The sequence below is a fragment of the Euprymna scolopes genome, chromosome 17, assembly GCF_053919585.1.
Source record: "Euprymna scolopes isolate OS-2025 chromosome 17, ASM5391958v1, whole genome shotgun sequence".
NCBI lineage: Eukaryota > Metazoa > Mollusca > Cephalopoda > Sepiida > Sepiolidae > Euprymna > Euprymna scolopes.
In genome coordinates, this window is record NC_136498.1 from 45528239 (window position 1) to 45552727 (window position 24489).

Below are 24489 nucleotides of genomic sequence, written 5' to 3' on the forward strand. Positions count from 1 at the left end.
ATTTTTTAAAAAATTCAAATATAATTAATCTGTGCCCTTATGAACGATAAATGAGAATTAAGGAAGCTGGGAACCACCCCCGGCTCGTCGATTTTTTCGATATTCCTAAACACATTCCATCAAGCCGCTCTAAGTGCTCATTGCCTGTGAATGGAAAGAAATGGAGCTAACCACGCTCTCCAGCGCCCCCTCCAGGTAGTATGTTCGAACGGACCCTGTCCAACCGCACATAGACCGGTCATGCAGAAGATGGGCCAACCCCAAACACCTCCAATGTAAATTCTAAAGTTCAACTTAAATGCTCCAAATTCATTTCCATTAAATTCTTAATTCGCTATGCTCAAAATTTCATTTTTATTTCATTCTCGAATCCCGGTTTTAAATGTCCGAAAATTCATGTTAATTTAATTCTCAAATTGCTATGTTAACAATTTTCAATTTTTTAAAAATATTTTCTAGGCGAGAACGTTACACACAACGACTGCGCGCGGTAAAAAGTATATCTAAAGAAAAAAAATATCTTCTCAGTGCTAAAAAGAAGAAATAAACAATATTTGTTCAAAAAACCGACATGTTCTTTCTTAATATATCTCTATTTTCCTTCCGTCCTTTCTATCTCTTTCCTCGCCCCAATATTCGTTCATGCATGAGCTCGACTTGATGACTTAATAAATAAACGCTTTAAAATTAGCGAATACTTGTTTTTCTTTCACTTATTCTCGCCCTAAACCATTTGGTACTTCCAATATGGAAGGCATTACATTCTCATAGAAAATTCTAATTCACAATCACGAGTCTTAATTCATTCTCACTAGCTTTTGTTTTCACATTACTTCAAAACCAATTCACTTTACTCCTCCAGAACCATTGGGTTCTCCATATATCATTCACAATCGCAATCGGCTAGATACAAGCGAGCCTACTTTGTTTTCTCTGACTTAATTTAATCTTCCAAATAAACTACGCTTACTTACTCCCGAGTAATTTCAACTAGATCAAGGCGAAAAATCGGTTCTCGTTCAATGAAGCAGAGGCCCTTCCAGATTGAGGATTTTCCCCCCTTCTCACGAATTAATTTAATCTTTAAAAAACAATAATATTACTCAGGTAAATTCAAAGAGATAAAGGTGCAGAATCTGTTCCTGTTTAATATGCAGAGGTTATTCCAGATTGAGGAATTTAATTTCTTAAAAATTAATTCAATCTTCGAAAATACTCTTCCTACAGCCTAATTTCAAATAAACATTACATTAAGGAATTTGTTCGAATAATTCTCCCTCGAAAATTATTTCAAACATTCGGAAAGCGTTTACCGTTAAAATCTTGTCACTTTCTGTTGTTCTTGCAGTTAAAGTCAGTACATTCTCAGGTGGAAGCCCAGAATTCAAAATTTAATAGAATTTTAATTCACAATCACGGCCTTATTGAGAGAATTTCACCCCAATTATAATAATTATGCACTGGTAAACGATTTACTTTACTCGCCTCTCAGTCCGCCGCTCGCATAAATTTCAATAAGGAATACTCGACAGCATCTATGAGTTTCTTCACTCACGTCCTATGCCACTGTAAGCCATCGTCCTCCAGTGATGTGATCTCTCTTCTTCGATCTTTGGCATCCGCGGGATCATGGGGCAGCATGTCATCCCATTTTCACTTGACGCCTAATCAGCGTTTCGCAATGCCATCAGCACGACCACGTCTTCGGCTTTTCGCCCCCCCCCTACTTTCCAGGCATTCTCTCACAGTTCCCACCTGGCCTCGAACGCAGGTCATTCGGGATTTTTCTCGGTCCGGTCTTTTCGCCACGTTGGCGACATCTCACGACATCTTGCGTCTGTATCAACCAACACCCCCGAGAGGGTTGCTAAATTCAGACACATCGTGATTAATTTATGTATCCGAGCTCATCAGTGCGCCTCGAAACGCAACATCCTCAAGATAGGATCGAAACTCGATCGCCCGAACGCAGGTAGTGAATTAGCAATGTTTTGATATCGTCCAAATGCCTAAGCTCGATTTGTTTACACAAAGAGCATCGCTTAATATGCTAATGAATGTTTGGATATCACTTCCGAATATTCTCAACCCAACATAAGAAGCATTTTATATATATATATATATATATATATATATATATATATATATATATATATATATATATATATATATATATATATATATAAGCAAAAATTTGTGCATTGCTTGAGTTTTATTCATGTGGTAATTAATAATCTGAAAGGATAACAGGGAAACATTACGTTTATGAATATTTAGATGGTTTTCTTTTGCCCTGACCCGATTAATAACCAAGACTTTATTCTTTAAATACATATTGAAGGCTTAAATAATGAAAAAATATTTAAATACTTTGAATTTTAGAGAAACTTATTCTTAAGGTTTCTCTCGATGTACATTCACCAGATTTAAAAAAAAACATATGAGATAAAAACAGAGGAGATCACGTGGATAGAATTCCATACCCCTTAGCGAATTGTATCATGAGTAAAAAACGCATTATTTACAGACAACTACAGAAAGAAAAAACAAGAAAAGAAGTTGCTGTTCTGTGCTTAAAGTTTTATAAAACAATTTAATAGAGAGCTTTAAAATAAACAGAGAACAATTTAGTTATATTTTATTATTCTATCCCTCTTAAATAGCTATTTATTAAAATGATCATAAAGTATCAACTACAAAATATAATGCATTTAAAATATTTCAAAGAGAAACGTCAACTCTACAGCAGAGAAAAGGTTGAGACCGATAGATCTTTAGACATATGCAATTATTTTTTAATTGAATCGTTTCTCAGGAACAAAAATATTTCAATCGACTTAATATTTTTGAAATATATCAGTGACAGGTGAAGGACAATGTTGAATAAAAAATCACGTCCCCAAAACTGTTTCAGCCCTGTGGAAATAAAACAGTCAGATATTTTAAATAAATTGCATTGAGTTTCGTGATTACTGTTGCACCCTATATCAAAATGTGAGGAAACGCATTATTAAATTCTCTTTGCTAGCTCTTCCATGTTTGAAGGTGAACACAAACTTACACACGCATGTATATATATATATATATATATATATATATATATATATATATATAAAATAATGAAGCCCACAAAAATATTAAAAAATAATTTGTACAGAATGAATGAATGAAAAAATCATAATAAATGAAGAAATAAGCAAATAAAATAATGATAAAACTAATTATACTACAAGGAATTATTCCATAACTGCATGACCACACACACACACACACACACACACACACACACATATATATATATATATATATATATATATATATATTTGTCCATTTTATTTAATCACATAATTAATATACGAAAATATTATTTTATGCGGAAATTTTAAGTATTCACTTCAACAGTGCCCAATACATAGGTAGAGCTAGATAGTAAGTTATAAAAAATATATATGGCAACTTAGCTACAGAGAATATTCTGCGTATCATCCACGCTCGGATTCGTCAGGCTACTGCCTTATACTATAAGCCTGACGAATCTAGGCGTGGATGAAACCTGGAATATTCTGTGTAGTTTAATTGCCATATATATTTTTATAACTTACTACTACTATATATATATATATATATATATATATATATATATATATTTATATATATCTATGTATATATATATATATATATATATATATATATATATATATATATACAAAGCAATACTATACCGTAATATTACCATTTAAATAAATATGTACATTTGTTATATCCTTACTTTAAATTAGAACTCAACAAGAAACACGGGGGTATGGGTGAAAGACAAAAGGGTTTATTTACAAGGAAATACATGTGACATAAGAGTAACTTGATATATTTTTTTTATTTTCTACCGGTCTTGTTTCCGTCTACCCCAGTCACATGAGAAGGCCAATATGCCCATAGTTCATTTATATCTATGAAGGATGTTAGGTCATTCCATTACATCACCTTCCTCCCAAGCTAAATTCTTCCATAGAATGTTGCTTCTACTAATTTTTTTCATTTTTAGACTTTGTCCAAAAAATTCCGTCCTGTTTCTTTTCCTTTCACGTCTCCTCGCTATTTGTGTTTACTGTTTTTTTTACTTTTGGAGAGTGACTGGATTTCTGAGTTACTGGTACTTCCTTGTTTGGAGGTGGCATATGGAAAGTGTCATATAGCACGTCCATTGGTAACTCTTAGTTTCTGACTGTTTCTATGTATCGGGGTCTCAGTTGGTTAATATACTTTTGTGGAAAAAAGTCTGCCCTTTTATAATGTAAATCATTCTCTCAATTCTTCTTGGGTGTATACCTTCTTCCCCAAAACTCTTCCATGCCCGATAATTTTGGAAGAAAACTTTATCCCCGTCATTGTAAGTCTTGTACCTTGCATTATCATAAATACTTTCTTCTACTTTTTCTCTTGGGATTAACCGGTCGAACACTGAACGTACCTTCCTTCAAACATAATTTCAGATGGGGATGATTTAGCATTTGCATTTAGATTTGGTGTTTTCCTATATATTTCTAAGATTTTTTAATGCTTTTTTTTTCTTCCGTGTCGATGTTTTTATTCTTTTTTCAAGCTCGTTTAAATGTATCGACAATGTATCGACAAATCTTTCGGCTTGTCCGTTTGTCGAGGATTAAAAGTTGGTGCTGTAATATATTCAATGGCCAGTGACTCACAGAAGTGTTTTAATTACTGACCTGTGAACATAGTGCCATTATCACTAACAATTGTTTTCGGAACACCGAACCGACTAAATTGCAGCGCTTTTATTGTGTTTGCCGCGTTTGTATTTAAAATTTTCTGGCCATTTTGACATACTATCTACGATTACTAGGTAATAATATCCCTTCAGAGGTCCTGTGTAATCGATATGGATGCATGTTCAGGGTACATCGGTTTTAGATCTCGGGCTAGTTGGCAACCTTTACATAATTTCACCATTTTCTTACTGTCCTGATCCATTCAAGGCCAGTATGTGAATTCTCACATTAGGGTCTTTATTCTGGAGATTCCAGGATGTCCCATGTGGAATTCTTGTATGGTTTTCTTTTGTAATACTTGCGGTATTACTACCCCGTCTACTTACATCAGAGTTCCATCACACATATAAAATAGAAACACATGTAATCCTTTTCTATTCTTTTCGTCTTGCCCTACTTGTTTTTTTTTTTTGTTGTTAATATATTTATCCGTTTTCGCTGCTTTCTTTATTTCCTCAAGTGAAACAGGAAATTCCATAACAGTATTTATTTTCTTTTTTTAGTGTTGCTGTAAAAGTTTCTTCAAATTCAGTTTCACTGGGGATTAATCTCGACAAACCATCTGTATATGCAATTTTACTAGATGCTAGATGGTTCATTTTGAAGTAGCAATTGAGCAAAATTATATTCTATGACTGTAATATATTTGCCGTATGAGTAGGCATCACTTTTTTCGAACCACCACTCTATAATAATGGTGCATGGGCAGTTTCCAAGACGAAAGATCTTCCATGAATGAATCTATGAAACTTTCTCACGCCATACACAATCATCAGACTCCCTTTTTTGATCTGGATTTACTTTTTTCAGCTGGTAATAAAACCCTCGAGGCGGGAGACATTGGTTTAGTAGATCCCTTTTCCATTCTATGTAGAAGCACCACTCCTATATTCGCTCGCAACTGCCGCTACAATTAAATCCTTTTTTCGGATCGTAATTTGCTAACGCCCGATCCGATTACAAACATATTTTAATTTTTTGGAGTACTTCCTCACATTCTTTTGTCCAGAGCAATTTTTTAATCCTCTTCAATATTTCATTTAATGGTGCTCTTAGTTTGTGCATATTTGGGATATAAGAATTATAACAATTTGCTTGACCCAGGAATGACTGTAACATCACTGCATTGTCTGGTATAGGCATTCTCTAATTGCTTCTGTCCTATTTAGGTTGGGTCTTCTACCTTTCGAATAAATTATTTGTCCAAAATATTCAATCTTGTTTATACCAAAATTAAATTTTTCGAGAGCCACTTTAAATCCGTAGTCTTCTATTTTTCGAATACCTTACGAATATGGTGCTTATGTTCTTCAACATTTTTGCTTCTTATCAAAATGTCGTCTAAATAAGTCATTGCAAAATCCAAGCCTGCTAGCATGGCATCCATAATTTGTTGGAATTAATTTGGTGCTACTTTCAACCCAAACGTCAATCCTTTCAGGGAAAATAATCCTTTACGAGTATTCATTGTAAGGTATTTAGAAAAATATTCGTGGACTTTGACCGTCAAATATGCTTCTGATGAGTCCATTTTTGTGAAAATTTGTCCTCTGTTCAACCCAGAAAATATTTCCTCAGGGGTAGGGATTGGACAGTTACTCTTATTTTTTTTATATTTTTTCACATCAACTATGGGTGATACTCATCAGAGTAGTCCATTTTTTATTACTCCGGTTTGTTCGAGTCTATTTAATTCTTTCTCGGTTGTGTCTGCCGTATACGAAACCTTCTTTTTGGGGTTAAACACCCGTTTCGCTTCATCTTTCAGTTAAAATTTCACTTCCGTATTAGTGTAGGAACCCAGACCTCCAGAAAATACATTTTTAATATCCTTCGTCAAATCCCCAACAAATCTTCCTGGCAATTTGGGACATCCAGATCCTGTCAAATTTACTCTTTTGCAAAATGAGTTTATTGGTTTCTCCCATAAATTGACAACTATCATCAAATCTATATCGAATAGATTAGAATTGTTCGGAGTATCAGATACATTTCTGTTTTTGCAGTATTTTCATTCAGGGTCCCGTTAGAATTAAATAGTGTAATAAAACAAAAGGTTAACAGTACTTACACAACACAATTTAATTAATAAAAAACTGATAACAATGAGTATACTTAATTATATATAAATACGTAACAAAAAAATTAAAAAAAACATGGTATATAAAAACGAAAGAAAACTTAAAATTAAAATATAGGCATACATAATATTATATATTATATAAATCACTAAATATATCACAGCGTGGTATATAAATTTATTACATTAAACACATATAAAATTTTTAAAAAATCAAATGCATTATACACACACACACACATATATATATATATATATATATATATATATATATATATATATATATATATAAACACCAAAGTATCAAGAATTATTTATACAATTTAATTATCCAATGAAACACATAAAAAAATATAAAAACATGACAAGTAAACAATCTTAGACAGTAAATCCATGATAACGCAAGAATGAACATCCACTCAAATGCTGCTTTTACTGATTATAATCGATTGTTTGAATTAAAGAATATATATAAAGTAAATGTATAACATATATAAAATAATAACTAATGAATAATATCAAAGACAGAAACACTATACATTAATATATGCATATATTATAATGATAAAAATGAATTTAATATACATATATGCACACAATTGATTTCCCGCGGCGCTCTATGGTATTTCCGTTTCCATGTAAACGCGTCCGTTTTACAAACGTCGATGTCCTTCTAAGACAGGCTATTAATTATTTTATTCGAAGTAAATACCAATTAATATATCATTTGATGAAAAATTTAAGAAATAAATGAACGAAAACAAAATAGTAAAATGGCAATAATAACAATAAAATAGAAATAAATATAGCAATAATAATAATAAGAAGAAGAAGAAGAAGAAAATAATAAGAATAAAATAATGATAACAATAACGATTATAATAATTTTAAAAATTATAAAAAAAATCATGACATGAATAATAAGAATTAAATGAATAATAAGTCTAGTCTACATAAATAAAAAAAATAAAAATTATGAATTTCACTGAAAATACAATAAGGACTTCAACGATTCCGGTCGTTTGTACGTTAAAAATAAACATTGGATGATGATTACTTAGTACATACGGTACTTCTCAAAGAGAAATACTTAATGATTCCCGTGTGACTACCCCTAGGAAGTAAATAATAAGAATTATAAGAACAAAAATATCTATTTATTTAGAAAAGAAGATATATTGACTAGAACATGGTAATTTATAGTTAAAGAACTTGATTTAAAATATTAATTTTATTTGCTGTTTGTCATCTCAACTAAACCAACTCCAGTTCCCGTTTAGAGAAATTTCCTTTTTACGGTAATTTTGGACTGGTATTGTTTTATTATGGAAAAACTGTTTACATATGCAACATCACTTATCACGGCCCAGAGGCAACTCGACCATAAGGGTTAAAAAGTGTACAGTAGTAAATTTGACAAGATAGTAATCGTAAGTAATGGAAATTCTTCTACGTTGTACATCTCATCAAGAACTTGTTTACATTGGACTTGAATACAACCATATTGTAATCCGATGGAAAGCAGGCAAACGGAAGACAGTTCCACTGGCGTGAAGGTCTCAGAAAGAAGTTTTGTCCATGAAATTTAAGTTTAGATTTAGGCACATATAAAGACTGGGGGGAAATTATTGATAGTGTTTTAAATAAATTTCCAACCTCACTCGTATCAAACAGTACGTCTGTACTTATATATTCGTATTTGAAAATGTGACACATTTTATATTTCATATTTTTATCTTATTACTCTCATAAGTAATTAAATATTGTAGTAAACATATATCTATTAATAAAATGTCTACGATTTATTAATTTCTATGACTTTAAATTAATCTTTACGGTGTATGTATTCCTATATTTACTGTTATAACATTTAATTAGATTTGATATTTTATTAAATCCTTGAAATTAATATGACTGAAATGATATACTAATAAATTAAATTTTCTAATATCAAGAATGTAATCTCAAATGAATCTTTATACATCTGTTTTAGTTCCAGTATTAAACATTATAATACGCCTACGAACAAACTAAGCAAATATTTGTATTGTATATAAAATAATTGTATTTTGATGTAAGTGAAGAGTAAAAGTTATTATATATATATATATATATATATATATATATATATATATATATATATATATATATATATATTTCTTTTCAAGGGAAATAAGGTAAAAAAAATCCGATAAAAGTGCTCGATATGTTAATAGAGCGGTATATATTTTTTTAATTTTTTATTGAGCCCATAATAAATTTACATTATTGTTTCCATTGGACTTTCACCCCAAGAGATGGGGTAGAGTACCAATTTCATCGGAATTTATAGGTGGACTGAAATTTAAACTTACAGAAATGGATATAAAGTTATTGGGGGGTTATTAAATAGAGGGGGAGGTCGTGTGCTAGTGTGAGGAGGTTTTATAGTGGAATTTCCGTTGTGAAGAGACGCTAACGAGCTTCTATTAGGTACTTTTTGAAAAAAGAAAAAAGAAAGAAAGAAAAGTAGACGTTAAATTTTGAAAATACTTAGGAGGAGTGGTGGGAGTAGAGGTTTTTAGCGTCATCGTATCTGTTGTTGTGTAAGAGGGAGTGGGAGTAAGTGATCAGTAGCTACTGTGGCAGTTAGTAACTATTGTCACCATTGCAACGTGATTTTTATGACGACGTCGGATTTTTGATTTTATGGAGGTTCTATTGATATCTCCTTAAAATTAAAACATATAATTATACATCTCGAGATGGATGCGGATGCTGGGGGGGAAGGTATGAAGGGAGTAGGGTTCGACATGTACCTGGGGGGAGAGAGGAGGAGGGGGAGATATTTAATACGGATTAAAGTTGATTATTGATGGTAGTAAGAGGGTGGGAAGTAGGGGGTCGATATAGACGGGGGAGGGGGAAAGTGCAGTTAATGCATTATTTACATTTTGTAGACGTTGTTATTAAGGATAATATATGTTGAAAAAAAAAGAGAGAAGGGGGGCAGGTTCGGATAATATAGATAGGTGGGCGAATTGAGGATTATTGTAGATGATAGTAAAGATGGGGATTATTAGTTAAGGATGGGGGGCGACATAGACCGGGGGAGTGCAATTAATGCGGTATTTACATTTTGTAGATGTTGTTATTAAGGATAATATATGTTGAGAGAAGAAGAGAAAAAAGGGAAGGGGCAGGTGATAATATAGATAGTTAGGCGGATTTAGGATGATTATTGATGATAGTAAAGATGGGAAAAATAGAATTATTGGTTAATGAGTCGGATAATATTAATTGGTAAGGTTATTAGATGTATGTAACTAGGTTAATTCGCGTTAGAGGTGAGGGTGGATAATTAAGTCGGAAAGTAGTAGGTAAAGGTTATTGGTTGTAACCAGGAGGTAGTGGGTAGGGTATTTCTGTTATGTTAGTTTTTATATTTGGAATGGAGTAAAATTACTAAGGAGATATTGTTTGTAGTGTTTGCAATTTATTGATGTTTCGTATTTTTTATTTTCACCTCTATCCCACGTCATTGCTCCTAAATCCTCTCCGCATAACCGTACGAGGTCATATTTTGACCGAACTGAGAAGCTCTTTTATCGTTCTGCATAATAATGTTTTTACTAAAATGTAAGAAGAGAATATATATAAATGTATATGTTCATATATATTTATATTCAAAATATGTATTTATATATATTTATTATATGATACACACACATACACACACACGCGCACACACACACACACATATATATATATATATATGTATGTATATGTAATGTTTATATGGTCGATATTATATCAGTGATTATCACGCTCTTGAATTGCCTGCAACTTGTGAAGTTGACTCATCCTATTTGCCTGTAATTGTATTACATTAACATATAAGCTAGCGAAAGAGTTCAGGTATAAAAGATAAGTCACACGAAATAATACAGAAATATGCAAACAGACGGAAAGGATATATGCTTTAATACATTGTCCTGATTATTTTTGTTAAATTTCATAACGGGCATCACTGTCTCTGATATAAACACAAGCTATGATCAAATTCAATACTTTCATGTCCATCCGTTTCCTTTGATATATACAAACCGACTGACCATTATTTCGTTCTGCAAATAATTATTTATCGATCTTCATTCTATGCTTTCACTTTTATTTTGAGTGTCATTGTCTACTTTTTGCCCCTTAAGATACAATTTAAATGAATGTATTTGCTGAGATATATTGAGCTGTGATATAATTAGGAGAATAGATTTCAAACAATGCCGCAAATAGTGAATTGCAATGAAGTCTATAAACGCAATTGACGCACAGGATTATTTAAAAGAGACGAAGGTAATATATTGTGGGTATGTATGATTCTTTATATACATTTACCATGGTATTATCGAGTTCACTACAATTATGTGTACGCTGTTTATTTTATGAAATCATTAAAGGAACTGTGGTATATGTAGAGAGGACGCTACTAATATACACCTTTATTATCCCTATGAATCACTCAGCCTCAGATAGCACGGGTTTAAATGTGAGTAGAATATGATTATTTCTTTGAAAATTACAGTTTGGGGGTTGAAACTACATTTGTGAATTTTTAAAACCATAGAAAAATACTTGAACCTGTAAAAATCGTTACGTGGTAGTCAAGACGGCCGGAATTCAAGCAGCATCAGAAAATCCACGAGTTCGCTTAAACTTGAAATTAAGTTATTCTTGTACACTAAGACATATATCGAGATTAAAGCAACATGATTTAAAAAAAAAACTGTATCATATTAAATCAGTAGTAAAATAATATTCTGAAGATTAAGTCGAACGTAATAAGTATTAAGTTTTATTTGACTTTAAATAACGAAAGATTACGCAAATACAGTTATACAAAACATCGTACATAATAATGAAAAAAGAAAAGTCCACTTGAAGATCGAAAATAGAATTACAAGTAAAGCACGCTGAATACACATGAGAAACCATCATCACATTCCGATAATAAATATTCATAATAATATAAATATATAAAAAATCATCAACGCTTTTTATAATCATACACTCGAGATATATATATATATATATATATATATATATATATATATATATATATATATACTTTCATTTTTCTTTGCATAATTGCCAATGTATTTCTACACAGTCATGAGCATGATTCGGCGTTCTTGTATTTAGTAAACTTAGACCTCTTCAGGCAACAACGTATATATTCAAAAGCGGAATTCATAATGGAAAACAAAAATCAACTTTCATCCAAAAAGGTTCTTCCCTCCAACGCTCTCTCTCTCTCTCTCTCTCTCTATATATATATATATATATATATATATATATATATATATATATATATATGTTGAAAGTAGATGATTTATATAGTTATTGATTTGAAATTTATAGGAAAAGTTTGAAACGTAGTGAATTTAATCAGGTTAATTTATAATGTAATTATCGTTAATATTCTGATACCCTAACATATATCACAGCTCCCTTCACTCTTGACAGACTATGGATACCCATTGTAAAAGTGCCTGCTCGTGAAATTTGTGTGTCAAAAATTGCGCACTCTCAAACCACGCCTCTCTTGAGTAAACAGTGTTGCATACCAGTGACAAGTTAAGGTACAGGATTACTGGAAAAATGTCGGGATCAGCGGAGAGCACACACAGCGCCTAGAATTTCCAAATGGTCACCCGTCCAGTAATAGCTAGGCTTACCGTTGCTTCACTACGGTGATCTGGCGAGAACCGGTTTGTCAACGTGATTGTGCTGTATATACATATACACACATATATATATATATATATATATATATAAGTGTGTGTGTGTGAACACTAAAATAAACCCTAACCTCCTTAATTATCAAAGGGATAGCGTTGAAACTAAATGATCTTTAGTATGCGTCACGACAATATAACTCATCATTTATTCGCTTCTGTTTAGTATGAATATAAATGTACAATTAGAAAAGATCTCAGAACAGTTATAAATCCCACTTACGCGTAAGAACATTCAGGACGGCAAACAGATTAACTTATTATTAGCAAGTAAAGAAAAAACTAATAATGAAACTAAGTTATGTTTTGTGTCCGCATAGTCTAAGGGCTCTATGATTCAGCATTCTATTAATTGACTAACTCAGATTTGAGGTTCTGCATTATTTTCATATTATAATTGACATATGCTTGCCATAAGTATTTTATTTTATAAAGGTTCTCGCTTGGATTAATTAATTCACGAACGCATATTTATGAGGAGACACTTATGCTAAAGCATATTAAATACCTTTATTATGTCAAATAAATTCTCAAAAAACTATCCTACGATGATACACACACACACACACACACACACACACATATATATATATATATATATATATATATATATATATATATATATATATATATATATATATACAGACGGCAAAAAGAAAGTCCCCACTTGTAGTTTGTTCAAAAACTGATAATTTAAGAAATATTTAATGTAACCATGAAAACAAACTATACCTCATATGATTGGACTTTTATTTTTCTATACTTTTACCTGTTCATATTTGAATTTTAATTGAAATATTCTAGTGTTCATGTGAATTTATAAAAATAAATTAAAATTGAGGAGGCAGAAAAAAGTCCGCAAAATGGAAAATTGTTATTTAAATGTGAATTTAGGACATTTATGCAACACAAATACAACAGAAACACAATGAACTAGTAAATATTTACCTTCTGCTATTTGACAGCCTGCAGCCTTTAGGAATTCCTTTAATTAGACTGCAGCAATACTCCGGGGAAAGGGCATCCCCCTCTTCTTAATTTTTTGTCCAGAGTTCTTCCAAATTTGAAATTTTAGCATCGCGTATCTGTTGCTTGATGGAATTTTCAACAGGATTAGTATGCTATTCCAAGAACTTCTTGATATTGCCAGTTTTGTACATGGGGGATTATGCTGCATGAGGATGGAATTATCATACAAATTCCGACCAAAGTAGGTGAGAAATGCTCAGTCAACATATTAATGTACTTGGTCGAATTAATTTGACCTTGCAAGCGAACTATAGTCCCTGGACCATTGGTACTAATTATGCCCCACACCACAACTGAACCTCCGTCACCTTGCAGCGTTGAAACATAGCACTTATGATTAAATTACTCGTCTTTCCTTCGTCGGACGTACTGTCTATTATCACTGCCAAGACTAATTGACCTTGCTTTCGTCGTTAAAAAGCACTGTTGAGTAATATAAACAGCCATGAACTTGATTGCATCTGACGATGACCAGACGGTTCTTTCTGTTCCTTATAGAAATCATTGGCTTTGTCTTGAAACATATCCTCGCAAATTATATTCCTTTAATCTGTTCTTGACAGTAGAAACAAAGCACATTTTAAAAGATTGCACTGTTGTTGGATTTGGGGAGCCGTTTTAAATCAGTTAAATCGCAGGTTGCAGATCTTAATAGCACTATCTTCCCTGTAAGAGGTAACTCTAATACGGTCAGATTTGGGGGCATCACGAACATTACCCGTGTTTTGGGTATTTTGCACAGTCTTTCGTGCCGTTTTCTGATCACATTTTAGTCTGCGGTCGATTTCCAGATTGGAGAAACCAGAAAGGTAGAGATTGATGAGCTCCTAAGGATCACTAATAGAAAATCGCTAAATGTTACTTTGTATAACCTGGAACAACAACAATTAAGATCAGAGATGCTTTCTCGCATCTTGGTGGATATGTTATACTGATATAGGGGCGATAATTTAAGCTGGTTTTAAACTAATTTGTTGCTACGGACTTTTTTTGCTATCTCAAATGGAAGATGTTTTTTAAAATTGATGTGAACACTACAATATTTTAATTAAAAGTCAAATATGAACAGGTAAAATTATGGAAGAATAAAAGTCGAATAAAATGAGGTATAGGTTGTTTAAACAGTTACATTAAATTTAGCTTAAATTTGCAGTTTTATAATAAAACTTACAAGTGGGGATGTCTTTTTGCCGACAGTGTATATATATATATATATATATATATATATATATATATATATATATATATATATATATATATATATATATATATATATATGTGTATATATATACATGCATGTATGTATGTGTATATATATATATATATATATGTATGTGTATATATATATATATATGTATATGTATATATATATATATATATATATATATATATTATAGAAAAATGAAGAAGACGAGTGCCGTACATTGTTATTACATGTGTTTTTATGGAGGCTAAAAAATAAGACTGAAAATAAACAAAGAAATGGCGAATTTATTGGACACCTGGAAAAATAATGGATTATAAAAAGTAATATAATAAAACTGAAACATGGAAAGTAAAGTTGTTAAAACTGATAAAAGAAGAGGACAATATATTCTTGTAAAAAATAATATATAACATAAAATATTGCAGCATTCAGAATTATTTTTAAATTCAATTTATAACATTATATAATCAATTATTAATGCTGCAATATTTAAGGTTATTAATTTATTATATTTTTACAAGAATATCTTGCCCTTTTCTTTTCCAGTTTAAACAACTATTTCTTTACTTTTCTCTGTTTAAGGTAAACCATATTACATTTCAAGCTCGCATGAGCCTGTTGGGAAGTATATATACATATGCTGTGACCGTGAGTTTTCATCTTTACCATATTAAGTTGCGTACACCGTCACTAGATGGAGGGCATCATTATGCCAGGTTTGGCCATGATCGATCGAACGATTTGAGCAGTAGGAGTGTTACACACACACACACACACACACACACACACACACACACACACACAGAACCCTACAACTTTTTTTATATAATAATGATGCGGCATCGTCATTAAAGCTGTTTTGCTACGATTGGATTAATTTATTTTTATTTAACTTTTGTTAACAGTAAACGAACATGTTACTTTTTTCATCCGTTAAGAGTCCTAGATTTTACCTCGTGAAAGTCATACTTTTAACAAATTGGATCCGCCACTACTTTATTCATATCAAGCTAATATTAGAGTGGAATATTAGAACGTGACACAACAACTGTTTTATATCATTCAAGAAAAGGAAAAATGTACCGGTATTTTGCTTTCTAAGTATTGAAATATGTTCTTAGGTATCTACTCCACAGATAGGGTTGAAAAAGAACATATTTTCTCATATATATATATATATATATATATATATATATATATATATATATATATATATGTATATATAGTACTATATATATTAATATATATATATATATAGGAATGTATATATATATTTATATATATATACATATAAATATATATATATATATATATATATATATATATATATATATATATATATATATATATATATATATATATATATATATACAGTGATGATCATATTTATTGGCACGGTAAAATAAAAGTTAAATTTTGTCTAATAAATTCAAAAAAGGGATTAAATTAAAGAAAATAACAAAGTATATTATGTATTTGTAACTGGCCTTTCGGATGCAGCAATCGGATTTTAGAAAAAAATAAAAAACAAAGGAACAACAAACATAATTGCAAAAAACCCTTGTTCAAAATTATTGGCACGATTTATTTAATAATCAATTGTATAGCCTTTGGCCTTGATTACCTTCCTCAGTCGCTTTTCATAGTTTACAACCAAGTTGTTGCACTCTTCAGTAGTAATTTTAGCCCACTCTTCCTGACAATAATCCTCCAATTGAATAAGATTCTTAGGCTTCCTTTGCATTACCCTCAATTTTAATGTTCTCCATAAATTTTCAATTGGATTAAGGTCTGGGCTTTGTGATGGCCACTCCAAAACATTAATATGATTGTCCTCAAGCCATTTCTTAGTCAGTTTAGCCGAATGCTTTGGGTCATTATCTTGCATGAACCACCAACGACGACCAAGTGAGAGCTCTTTAGCAGAGTCTTTCAGGTTTTCATCCAATATTTTAACATAATCTTCCTTTTTTATGCTACCTGTGACCTTAACAAGTCGCCCTGGTCCAGAGGCAGCAAAGGATCCCCAAAACATCAAACTGCCCCCACCGTGCTTCACTGTGGGTATGGTGTTCTTAGGCAGGAAAGCTTCGCCAGATTTTCTGTAAATATAAGACACTTTATTATGGCCAAATAACTCTATTTTCGTTTCGTCAGTCCCTAGAACACGTTTCCAGAATGCAACATCTTTATCAATATGACGTTTTGCAAAGGCTAGCCTTGCTTTCAGGTGCATAGGCTTAAATAAGGGAGTCTTTCTCGGACGACATGCTTTTAAACCAGCTCTCTTCAAAACTCTAACAACTGTATGTCGAGATACATTCACTCCAGAGGTGCTCTGTTCATCAACAATCTCCCCAACAGAGATCCTTGGGTTTTGTTTTACTTGTCGAACAATTTTCCGTTCATCTCTTGGGGAAAGAATCCTTTTTCTCCCTCTACCCTCTAAACTCATAACGTGACCTTGCGATTTGAACTTGTTTATTATGGCTCTAACAGTGGATTTGGGAAGGTTTAGCTTCTTTGAAATCTTATCATAGCCCTCCCCATTGGTATGGCATGCTACAACAAGCTTCCTGACGTCTTCGCTGTGTTCCTTAGTTTTAACCATGGCGATTGAAAATTATAATTTAGTCACTTATAATAGTTTAAATAAATCGCTATCTAAAAATTATCTGAAAAAAATTATTCACTGAATTAGCGTTAAACAAGCATAATATGGCTATAAAAAAGTTCAGAAAGCACGTAAACCGGAAATTGATTGATATTATACTGATATTAAAAGAAAAACAAAGCCGTGCCAATAATTTTGAACAAGGGTTTTTTGCAATTATGTTTGTTGTTCCTTTGTTATTTATTTTTTCTAAAACCCGATTGCTGCATCGGAAAGGCCAGTTAAAAATACATAATATACTTTGTTATTTTCTTTAATTTAATCCCTTTTTTAGAATTTATTAGACAAAATTTAACTTTTATTTTACCGTGCCAATAAATATGATCATCACTGTATATATATATATATATATATAAATATCTCTTATTTAATTATCATAATTTTCTAGAATTTGGTTAATAATAACCTCGTTATATAGAAAATTAAAAGTAGATAATATTTAAGGAGAGAGTTACGTGGAGCTTGTGTGTACTTTTTGTGAACTTGAAGCTTTGACTGTTTTTTATTTTTTTTGTGTTTTAGTCATTGGTATCTGTGAGTCATGATTCTGCCTTAGGTAAATATAATCCTTGTGCATCTAAGATTTATCGCTGGTTAATATTTGCCTCTGAAGTAATATATTTGACTACTTTCACTATGCATTTTCATTCCTTGTCTGGGCCGATTGCGGTAATAAAATAATACTATGTAAAGAAAAAAAGACTGAATTCTCTTTGATGTTTAAAACATCGATTAAGCTAGAACAATTTGAGATCCAAATCTTGACCAAACGTAAGCACAAATCCGATCAGAACACAAAGCCATAACCGGAAGGAAACAACATTCAGGGCCGGTATTTAGGTGCAATCATCCTTTCCGCTTCCTTTGTCGTCCGTCTGTAAAAGGACATTGTTTCAGGCGAAAAATAATGACCACCGATGATTCATGTCTAGTGAACGCTGGCTGGAGCTAGACATAAAAGAGAACTAGATCAATGTCAAGAATGAAAGACGCGTGATATTCAGTTAATATTACCACGTGTTAACTGTGTAAAAGAAGAACGTTCTCTTTTTTCATATTCTCCTTGCTTCAGCCTCTATCCACTCGACGAAACGTTGCATCCCTCTGCCTGTTCTACAAGTATTTTAATGGTGAATGCTCTGATGAACTGCGAGCACTTGTGCCCCCACTACGTGAACACCCTCGACAGACCCGACAAGCTGCAAAATCCCACCCCCATACTGTAGAGATCCCTAGATGTAAAAGATCTTTCTACACCAGTAGTTTCTTCCTCAGAACCGCTAGACTTTGGAATTCCATTTCAGGTCACTGCTTTCCCAACTGTACTGACATGCAGAAGTTCAAGTGTAACGGGAACCAACATCTTGCTACCCAAATCCCTACATAGTACCCCAGTAGTTGTTGCCCATGATAGTAACCCCCTACACCAAAGTGTCAATGTGCCTTGTTTGGGGTGAAAATGTAATTAAAAAAAATGAATAGCTGGTGTATTTTTCTTGAGACTTAGATACTGCATATGTATTCGTTTACAAGTGTTTAGTATGCATATTTCGGTTCGGCTATTTAAACTTAGTTCCATTCGTACAATTATAAACATATTATTATGAGGCAAAATTATTGCACGGTGTCTTAAAAGAACAATTTGTTACATATTTCGTATTATCACAAAATGTATTTGAACTTAATAAAAGCTCTAATTCATTCTCTGTATTCGATTAACCTTTTAACTTATAAACATATAATCATATAATTTACTCATATATTAAACTTGCTTTCGGACTCGATGAGGAGCAATAAATTAGTGAGAAATATCAAAAACAAGCTGCTATCTTTTCAAAAATTTGCAATTAAAATAAACATTAATTTGTTGTTAATGAACTTACCCAAGGCAGATTTGTTTTGTATAATTTTGGATGTTTCGGAAAATATTCAGTATATAAATTAAAACGTTGAATGAAGTAAGTATAAAAAAGTGTGAATTTCTTTTTTTAAAGAATTTAAACAACATCATATGACGCGTGCTCAATATAATCCCTCGGAATGAACGTTTTTTTCGTACCTATCTCAACATTCATACTGCGAATGTAACCTTGTAATGTGCAGCTAACTTCGAGCTAAAACAAAAATGTATCTGTGTAGCCAGAAATATCTCCATTAATATAAGGAATTATAGGAAAAAATAATGTATTGCTTGTATATTATAAATACTATTATGGAAAAAAACACTTCCAAGATGTTGTAACCATACTCAATCTTCGGGCATATTTTGGCTTTATACACAGTTAAGTCAGGTGTGAGAAAGATTATAGCGCGTTACAATAATCCAACAATTTACCCTGGTCTTTGACAACGCAGTTGGTGTAAGCCTTTTATTAAGATATTGAATCGGAGTTAGTCTCCAAAGCATGTCGTAAGATATTGTTTCATCAAGATAGATTCATTTATCTTGGTATCAGGGCACTGGTAATGAACGGAAACAATCTTGATTTTAGAGGCATCAAACGAAGTCAGCAACACTTTACCTATAGTGCACTGGTGAAATGTTGGAAGAGGCAGAATAGGAAGTTTTACCTATAACGTCTACATACATGTCGACAAATAATCTTAATGTGATTTTTGAGATTATTAATAGACACCAGATAGTTGCGTGGACCCACAATAAATACTTGAATAGCCCATCGTTGGAAATATCATATTTAAATTTCCTCACACTGAGGACTACGTTTACGCGCCGATAAAATTGAAATTTTGTGGTTAGAACATTAGTACATCAAATTGGAAATTAGATATTAATTTCAAAGCCCAAGTTATGTTTATACATCAAGCGTTATTTCTGTAGATAAGAAGCGATTTATTTGTGATATTACAGTTAATACATCAGTAATTGATGTCGCAATACCTAAACTGTTTTCGCTGCCGATGAATATTGCAACTGAAATGATTCAGCCGTATTTTTGCTTTAATTCAATTGTGATTCTCGTCTTATTAATCGTATGATACATTCTCATGCCCGTCTCTTCGTAACTTCTCACTGATGCATCATTTACATTATACATTATAACGCAAATTATTAACATATGAGCGTAATTGTTCAGTCTATCAACTTGTTCAAATGTTCTAAAAGCCCAATTCCAATGCAATATCTTGTAAAATAAATAAATATTTTGTTTAATGCAAATATTTCGACATAATACACAATCATCAATTTTTTTTTTAAGTGGAGGCAAATTGATACATTCAGCAGTAGAGTAACGATGTGTTCTTCTGGAATGGTTACATTTTCTAATGTCTGAAATGTTACGCTTGGCGGACATGATATGAAAATAAAAGGGTGTGTGCACCTTGATATTACCAGGATGACAAGAAAGAATCTGATGATTACGTAATAATGATTTTAAACAAGTAAATGTGTTTATTTTACAATATATTGCGTTGCAATTTTTCTTATAAATGTATATCGTGTGAATTCTATTTTAACATTTAAACAACGCTTATACTACGCTAACCACAACTTTAACGTTCATACAACGTGCACCAATCTTCCGGATATTAGAAAATATAACCGCCGCAGAAAAACACTGACTCTTTACTACTGAATTTTTCAAATTAATATCATGTCAAAAAATTTTGGAATCTGAGGGAGGTTTTTATCTATTTGGGACGGATAGACCGTTCGTCTTTGTTAATATATGCATATAAAAGAAAGAAAACTGATGTAAAAACTTGAGTTATAGTGTGTTCTCTGTCTTCTTGCAGTCAATGAAACTTCTGAGATTAGCAGTTATATAAAAAAACAGTGGTTGGTTCAGCACAAAACCTACACTACTCTTATCAAATTGTCCGTTTGGATTTCCGAACAGCTCTTCAAGCTAAAATTACTCTCAATAATTTTCTTTTCTCAGTCTCGCTGCATAATACAATAGAAAATTATTTCCTGCTACTCCTTGTATATCTAATAACATACTTCAGGGCTGTTTCTCAGCTGAATACAACATTTTAACTTACAAGCTAATTGTGAACGATGTATTAATCCGTCTGTGATACAGCGCGATCACGCGAAGCGAATGCATATTACATGAAAAATTACGGTAGTGTAAGGGGAAAAACGAAAGGAGATCACCTTAGAGAAGACTATTACGTGAGAGACGTACCATCCATAGACGTCTCGAGGGGCGAGAGAATAAGGAAATAAATGTCGTTGTTACATGAAAAACTGTGTTGACCAATTTGTTGTCTTGGTTCCCTTTGCGAAGCAGACTGCTAGAACGCGTGAATCCCGTGTTTAAGCGTGGTCTATATTACACGTCCTCTAAACTCATTATATTTTGCCAAACCTCAACCATTATCATTTATCATTGTGATTCTTCTTTTATATGACACGCATTAATCACCATTCTATATTAGCCCTGGCACATTGATAAGCAACAAAATTTAGTTATAAAATCTCCCCAGATTTTTCTCTCTCTTTTTTTTTAATTTCACAGTAAAGGAGAAAAAAGTTTCACAGTCAGGATAAAAAGTTACTTTTATTAACTGTATACTAAATGATATATTTTGCGTCATTATTCAATTGCTTAAATGTCCCCTTATTATTATTATTATTTTTTTTTTAATTCAATTTTCACCCCAAACAAGGCACAGTGCCACTTTGAAGCAGGGGGCTACTATTAGGGAATTAATTAGCGGGGTCATTATGAAGGGAGAAGAGTAGAAAGATGTTTGTTAACATTACACTTGAACTTCTGCATATCATTGCAGTTGGGAAAGCAGAATCCCGGAAGGGAGTTCCAAAGACCCGCAGTTCTGGGGAAGAAACTATTGGAGTAAAAGGCTTTCTTGAACCTAGGGATCTCCACTGTAAAGGGATGAGACTTAGTAGCTTGTCGGGTTTGTCGGGGGTAGTTACGTCGGGGAGGTACAAGTGTTTGCAGTTCGTCAGAGCATTCACCATTAAAGTATTTGTAGAACAGGCAGAGGGATGCAACATCTCGTCGATGGGACAGAGGTTGAACCCCAGATGACAGTTCAGGACCTATCAGGTGTGCGACTCTTTTTTGAACCCTGTCCAGGAGCGAGAGACAAGCAGCAGATGCACCAGCCCAGATGTGACAACAGTAGTCCATACATGGGCGAATGGTTGCCTTATAGAGGTATAGGATACTGGCAGGCGTAAGTAGTTTTCTAGCACGGTAGAGGGAGCCAACCTTCCTTGCAGCAGCCTTGGCAATGCTCTCAATGTATCTATTCCAGTTCATATTCCCTGTAAACGTTAGGCCGAGGAGTTTAAAAGAAGTACTTTCAGGCAATGTGTTCTTGGCCATTGCTATTGGTGGTAGAGAAGGTTTCTTGTAGTTATTGAAGGAAACAAGCTTAGTCTTAGCAGCATTGAATGAGACCAACCATTTTTGTCCCCATTCCACTACGGATTGGAGGTCATCCTCTAGTGTTTCTTCCATTTTCTTGGATATGTGTTCATTTGTTTTCCCCATATATCTGTTATAGAGAGTGGTGTCATCGGCAAATATACCCATCTCCGAAACAATATTATCAGGGAGGTCGTTTATGAATATCAGGAACAATAGAGGTCCAAGGATAGACCCCTGAGGCACTCCCGCATTTATGTCATATTGTTTGGATGTACGTCCGTCGAGGACAACTTTGATTTTTCTATTACTTAAGAAGGATTTAATTACGTTATGAATTCTTCCAGTGATTCCATATGATCTAATTTTCCTTAGAAGACCATCGTGCCATACCCTGTCAAAAGCCTTAGATATATCAAGGGCCACCGCTCTACCCTCCCCTGTTTTATCCAATGAACGGTATATACGTTCAGAAACTACAGTTAAGATATCTGCTGTTGAACGGGCTTGCCTGAATCCATATTGTTTGTCAGTCAAGAGTTTAGCAGCTGTTAGGTGTTGGACTAGGGCTTTATTAACTAAGGACTCAAATATTTTGGCGAAAAGCGGGAGGAGGCTAATGGGGCGATAATTTAGTGGGTCAGTTCTTTCACCAGAATTCTTGAAGACTGGTACCACAGAGGCGGTTTTCCAGCAGTCGGGAAAACAAGATTCGTTAAGGCATTTATTGTAAAGTTTGGACAGAACTGGAGCAACCTCGGCAGAGCATTTTTTTAATAGCACAGCCGGGATGAGATCTGGTCCACATGCTTTAGAGGTGTCTAGGTTTTTTATAATAGCATGTACCTGAGAAGGGGTGATTTTTCAAGAACCAACTACTATGGCCTTCGAGATGTTCTTAGCTGTAAACAGATTGCGAGCACTTAGTGTTGACTTCATCAAAAAAAAGATTTCATCTGCTGACATAAATATCCTTGATGTAAGACTTATATGTTGTTATTCGAAGAAATCATGTTTATTCAAAGACACCTTTGTACAAATATCCGATAGATGTCAGTTATCGTTTGGCTATTGGGATTATTATTTCTCCGCAGTAGCAATAAGCGTACTATAAAAGTAGTACTAACTCACAAGACTTTCTATATTATCTTTTTTCATAGTTTGCTGTAGGTTTTATTATACCCCTCTCCCCTTTTCCCCCTTTCCTAACCTCGTCTTCTCCTCTTTGTTATCCTCTGTCTTCTTCTTTTTCTTCCTCTTCCTCTTCTCCTTTTTTATCTATTTCTTTTTATTATTGTTATTATCACCATCAAGCCTTTTCCCCTCAGTATCCCTCCTTTTCTTTTATTCTTTTCATTCTGTTTCCCATTATTATTAAATACTCACCAATAGTTTACAGCTTATTTTGCGTTATCCTTCTGTCGAACTAAGTCTTCACATTTGGAGCGGTCATTTTAATGATGCGGTTTCTTATCAATTTTTCACCCTCGATTGGCTAACCATAGACATTTTGCATGATAGAAACGATGCTACTGCTGCTACTCTTCTTCTTCTTCTTCTTCTTCTCCTCCTTAT